The 6,000-nt window shown below is 36.8% G+C and overlaps 1 protein-coding gene across 2 annotated transcripts in view; it reads left to right on the top strand.

The window, feature by feature from the left end:
• The first annotated feature begins 1,405 nt into the window (after positions 1-1,405).
• Positions 1,406-6,000, top strand: part of LOC131432587 (transport and Golgi organization protein 2) — a 130,601-nt gene continuing 126,006 nt past the window's right edge. The window contains exon 1 of one of the 2 annotated variants that reach the window (XM_058598939.1): positions 1,406-1,723. The gene's annotated coding sequence lies outside the window, so the exon portion shown is untranslated. Of the gene's footprint in view, positions 1,733-6,000 lie in introns of both variants that reach the window. The other variant, XM_058598935.1, reaches the window with a different exon arrangement.

The following is a 6,000-nucleotide window of genomic DNA, read 5'->3' as shown; positions in this document are numbered from 1 at the left end:
GCCATAGGAGGCTTTGCGTCATGCATAAAAAACACCGTATCGTTATGCGTAGTATGAAGAGAAATCTATAAATATAGGCTGCACAATATTTCTTTGGCTAGTTTATGTTTGACTGTGAATGAAACAAGTAGCTCATCCAGTGAGCTGATGACTGAATTGTATATGCGTTCACTTGCTGGATTGTCGCTTTTGCATTATGTGTTGGTGAAATTTCCTGTTCTCTGTGCAACAACGTGTTCGCTTGAGTCTCTAATATATCATCTAGCTATTGAAAAACCGAATCAGCATGGTTACCGATTCTTTTGAAATATCCCATGTATTTAACAAATTTTTTGTCGATTTTGCCATTAAAATGCCTTACACTTCGTTTCCCGAGGCTGGGTGTCAATTTAAAACATGCAAAACTAATCGCGTAACATTTTTCTGTCATAAATTTGAACGCTTATAACTCAGTCATTTGTTGATGGATTTATATAACTCAACAAACAATCGATTCGGAAACATTTAACCTAGACTTATGAGACAACGTCATTTGAATATTTCAATTGCATACCATTGAAAAATTGGTTTGAATTGAGTATTTTATTTTGGTTCTCTGGTAACTATCAGGCCAATTTATAATTATCGGCGATAGATTTTTCGGATCTAATTTGCAGCGCTCGTTCCTCGATGATTTGTTAGTGGATTTTCCTCATTTAAATGATTCCAAAGCTTCAATATTGTAAACTTAAAAATATTTTAATTTGTCAACGGATCGGTTTGCATACTTAAATCTCCATTCCCATACGAACAAAACCCTAGAAATGTTCCATTTTTAATGTTATTGTGCTCGGTCGTGTCTTAAATACAACCTCTAATTATTTTTATATCGTTTATTTATACCCGGTTTTAACCTAGTTGCGGTCGTTCACCGGGTTCTCCATGAGAGTTTTTACAGCAAAGTACTACAATTTTTGTAACATACGTACTGTAGAAAACCGCTAATCGACATCAAAAAACGTCGACAAACAATTTAAATTCATGATTGTGTATGCCTGTGTGTGTACGCGCGAAAACGAGACAGCTAGGGAAAGAAAAAGAATGTAAATACTTGTGTATCGAAGTAGCCGATACTGGAGCGGACTCCGATAGAACGACAAGCACACACACCGTCGGATGCGTACTCATGCGATCATGACGGTATGCGTGGACCCCCCCCTCGCCAGTGGCAAATTACTGACCCAACCGTCGCGCAACAGTTGCACCCATCGGCTACCATTTCTATCGGATTGCAACTACCACCTGCAACCCGCACGGCATAACAAAGCGAATGAACCACGATGAACCGAGCCCCGAATGTCACGAACACAACAGAGAGCGCCAAGCAACGCGAACGCTTTGGCCTGGTCCCGACGGTCATTCAGTCCACTATAGCAACTAACCGACTTTGATCCGGTTGACGGCCGACTTTGATCCGGTTAAGGTGTGTACGGATCGTAGTGTTGACCAGAAGTTACGGTAATCTCACGTGCGCTTCTTTGTACAGCCCATTCATTTATTGTTATTCCGCGAGTGGCAGTGTGCGTGGATTGAAAAGCTTTCCTCCCGAGATTCATCGGAAAAGGGAAAACAAGCATAACCGACGGTGTGTGCGTGTGTTGAAGTACTCGTTTGGGTTGCTTTGTTTTTTTTTCTCCAACGCCTCAGTCAGTGGAACCCATCGCCACAACCGCTTCCATACAGTGTAAGTGAGGTAAGTACACGTGGTATGCTACAAGGTTGTGTGTTGGAACGATTCTATGCTCGCTTGGTTTTTGGGCGGGATGGGGGAGGTGATTCCGCAAAAATTACGATTGAAAAACATCGTGCTGCGATAACGTCATGACGCGAGTCATGGTGTATGTGTGCTCTTTTTGTGATCTACCTTATGCAAGTCAAGTTTCACCACTCGCAATTCGCAATGTAGCACTTTCAGGGACAACCGGTACCGCAATCGTTGCTTATTTATGTTGAGAAATGATGGTCATCGAGTTTTCCCCGGTTTATGTCTGTGTTGCTGGTGGTGGTGGTGGTGCCTTGCGTTAGCTGATTCGCAAGAAAAAGGGCGTCCGTGTGCCGTCGTGATAAACCATCGGATGTGAATATTGTGGTAAACTTGAACAATAAGCAGGAAACGGTTGTGGTACATTTATGTTGGATCTTGCATGCGATGCTTTTGAAGGTTGTGTAAACTTCATATTGCATTACATAGAGACATATTAATTATCTTTTTCTATACTTATTAACTGTACTGTTGCATATGAATATGAATAATATTTATATTTTGGAAAGATTTGAACATAAATTAAATGGACACAAAATAGTAGCATCATATTTGCGTTACTATTGCTACTATAGTATGTGACAGTTTAGAGAACTAGCTTGTGAACTAGAATGCCCAATTAGGATCTTCACTTACTTTGCGGCAGTCATCGCAATATTTTTTTGTGTAATATTTGCAAGCAACAGTTTCAGTTTACTTAACATTAGCACGCATAAATCGTCGAGTTTTGGTTGAGTCATGAGCGAAATGTGTTCATTGGCTTGTCAAGCCCATAAATAAACAAACCAACAGCTGACGTACAGAAAAGAGAGCGAAAACGAGCAAGTTCATTTCAGTGAGAATCATTTCGGAAGCTTATGCTATAACGTAATATAAATAAGCTCTCAGCGCTTGGAATATATTATAGCAGAATGGAAACTTTTCACTCGTACGTATCTGAGCTTGAAAACTGCGGTTGCCAGTTATACAGCTTTTCATAAGCACACGTAGATTCGATGAGGATTTTAGATTCATTACAGATACAGGGTGGGCCATTTAAAGTGGAAGCATTTGTTTCTGAACAAAATGTACGAAACAAACATTTTTATTTATTTTCATTTCAATTACAATTCATTTTGATTCCTGGAGATATTTAACAGCTATTTTTTTAAAATGGAAATCTTTCGAATTTCGGACGTAAATTCAGAAAGTTAATTCTGCACCTGGGTTCTGCAGGATTTCGCGGATTTCGCGATTTTCGCGGATTTAGCGCGGTTTCTGCTAAGATTTTGATGCTTTGGTGCGGATGTCGCGCGAATTTCAAAAAAACATCATTCCACATTCTTTGCAAATGATTTAAGCTTGTGAGTTTTATGAAACCCTAAAAATTGAAGATGGGCGAACGTTTCAGCAATTGGTCGAGCTGGCCGAATTGATGAATTTTCACCTTGATAAAACTGAAATTTACTAGAAGGCGGTTCTAGCAAATGTTTTCTTCAGTGGACAAAATTTCGATTTTATGCTTTTCGATCTCGAGTGATACAAGTTACTATTTCAACAGAGCTGTTATGAGGAATTACAAAAACTTTTCAATATACACTAAGGTCTCTTTTTACACGGTTTCTTTTCGCACGGTTTTTTTATACACGGCTTTTTTACACGGATTCCGGAATTAACACGGTTTTTATTTACAGTTTAGTTGAAAATGACTATTAAGATCGCTAGTGTTTACTACACATCACACCTTCGGAATTGAAAACTTATTCTCAAGCTTTATTTGCAGTGAAAGTTTTTATGGGTAATACCACCCATACCCTACCTTCGACTAAAGAAGTGCTGATAATACCATCAGCACTTCTTTAGTCGAACGTTATAAATTGTACGTACTATCGTTCTTTTGAACACGAATTCATTAAACAGAAAGTATGAGTCATTTAGATTAATTTGCTTATCGTACAACGTGTTTCCTGAGTGTTCTAATTTTAATTTGTCATCCAATGTGTTTTATCAAGTATGACTAGCCTCTTCTCGTAACCTCAGGCTGGTTTTCAGATTTCCTTTTTTATTGTGAAAAAACAGTTACATTTTATCAAAAACAAAACAAACAAATAATCAAATCTACGGTTTTTGGAATTATTACGTCAAATTTTCCACGCAATTTTTTTTGCACGGTTTCCGCAATTAACACGGTTTTATTTACACGGATTTTTTTTAACACGGTACGTAACCCCCTTGTAAAAAGAGACCTTAGTGTACGTTGTTGCGTTTTCCCATTCCATTGCGGAAATCGAAAGAAGATTTTCGCACTCAAGGATATTGATGTCTGGAATTTTTCCTGAAATATGAAAGAAATCCAATGTGAACAAGGGTATAGTATCCAACTACCGTGGAATTGATGCTTTGGGCGCTGTATCGAAGCTGTTTTAAATTATAGTTCTGGATTTTATAACACACAGTTGCTCTGACTACATATCTGAGACTCAGCTTGGATCCATGCCAAAGGTTTCAACTTCCTCTGCTGCGTTCGACGAAATCAATCATCGCATATCATAAGTTAAGTATACTGGGATTAAACGGATCATTTTTTAATTGGCTTCGATCATATCTAACTGGTAATGAAATGATAGTGAAAATAGGAGTCTGTACAACCTCACCTTCCTCAACCTTCCATTTATCACGTAATGTTATCAATAAATCGTTTCTTATATTACTGTCTCATTAGATTTAGTTACCAGAGAAGCACTAGATTTAAGGAAATGTATCATTTGGATGGTTTTAATCTATTGATGCAAAAGATGAGGAGGTTTTATGCCTGCTGGAGAACAAGTTTGACAGAAACTAATTCCAGTGGGCTTTTCCCTGATCTAAATAAAAGAATAAAAGATGAGGAGGAAAAGAAAGACATTTAGAGTAAAATCTGATAACATAAGAAGGCGCTATTATTATAGAAACTGAATTTGAAAAGAGTGAATCAGATCATCCTGATGTGGTCTATCTTAAAATTCTTCTTACCAAGAAGGGAATGTTTGCCGAGCAAAAAGATGTCGAAGCAAAAAAAAAATCTTCGGTGAAATCTGTTTAACTTCTTTCAAAATCACAAGTGTAAGCATTTTTATTTCTACTGTAACATTTTCCGTACATCAGAGAGTATTAATTAAGAATCAAGAGTAAACTAAGTTAACTTGTGTTGGTAATTTGTGTTTTACGTACATTTTATTTGGTACGTATGTCATAGATCTATGTATTCATATATGCAGTGCAACGAGTTTATCAAAATAACTTGCAGGATTGAGTTTCAAACAATCTTTTTTGACAATAATTCATTCTCAAATAAATGTTAAGCCTGACATTTTGTATGAAATATCAGTTTCGAACAATTTTTCACCAACGTTCGATGGAAAATTGCTTACATTTTATGAGTGTAGATTTTATTCCCTAATAAAAAGTTAGCAACACTGCTTCAATGCATTTGTATTAGATTGGCACATTGTCGCAAAGCTGATGTACCGGCAGCGACACCTGCCAATGAGAAATGGAACCAATAAAAGGAGGATTCTTTCGGAAATTTTCATATCGGCATTAGTGATTTGCAACATTTTTATTGTTTATTCAATAGTACAAATAGATATCAGCAATAAAAGTACACTCGGAGTAGAAGAAAATCGATTTCAAAGTGATTGCTAGTACTTTTTTTAGTGTAAACTACGATTGAACATGGAAAATCTTCAGAAATATGTGGAATTGGGTAAGGTTAGGTGTTTTCGGATCAACATTTTTCAAACAGAAACCAGTGTAATGTTGATTCTTCAATGAACTAAGATCAACATTACCACCTCAGAGTAAAAACATTTTCTTCAACTCCTACTATGATTTTTAAATGAATTTGCCCGTTTTCATAAGAAATCGTTGAAAAGATGGAATAATTAGAAATTTTCCTACCGATTTGACAGCTCTTGCTGAAAGTATCATCTCTAAATAAGCAGCGCCTCTACATTTCAGTTTTGCGACAATATGCCAATTGCGCTACACAAATAAGCAAAACTAAACATTTTCTGTTACAAAAGCAGTTTTCCGGAAAAAAAATAGTGTTATGACAACATTCCATATCCATTGCCTTTCGCGTGTTAAATTAAAGGTTCCTATTTTACGGGTTTACTTATTGAAGCTACGAAAATCTTTATATCGCAATAATTTCTGCAAGAGGAAATCCATATAGAAAT

This window comes from Malaya genurostris, chromosome 2, assembly GCF_030247185.1.
Source record: "Malaya genurostris strain Urasoe2022 chromosome 2, Malgen_1.1, whole genome shotgun sequence".
Classification (NCBI taxonomy): domain Eukaryota; kingdom Metazoa; phylum Arthropoda; class Insecta; order Diptera; family Culicidae; genus Malaya; species Malaya genurostris.
Note: the sequence above shows the minus strand (reverse complement) of the source record. Positions and strands in the feature narration are given on the sequence as shown.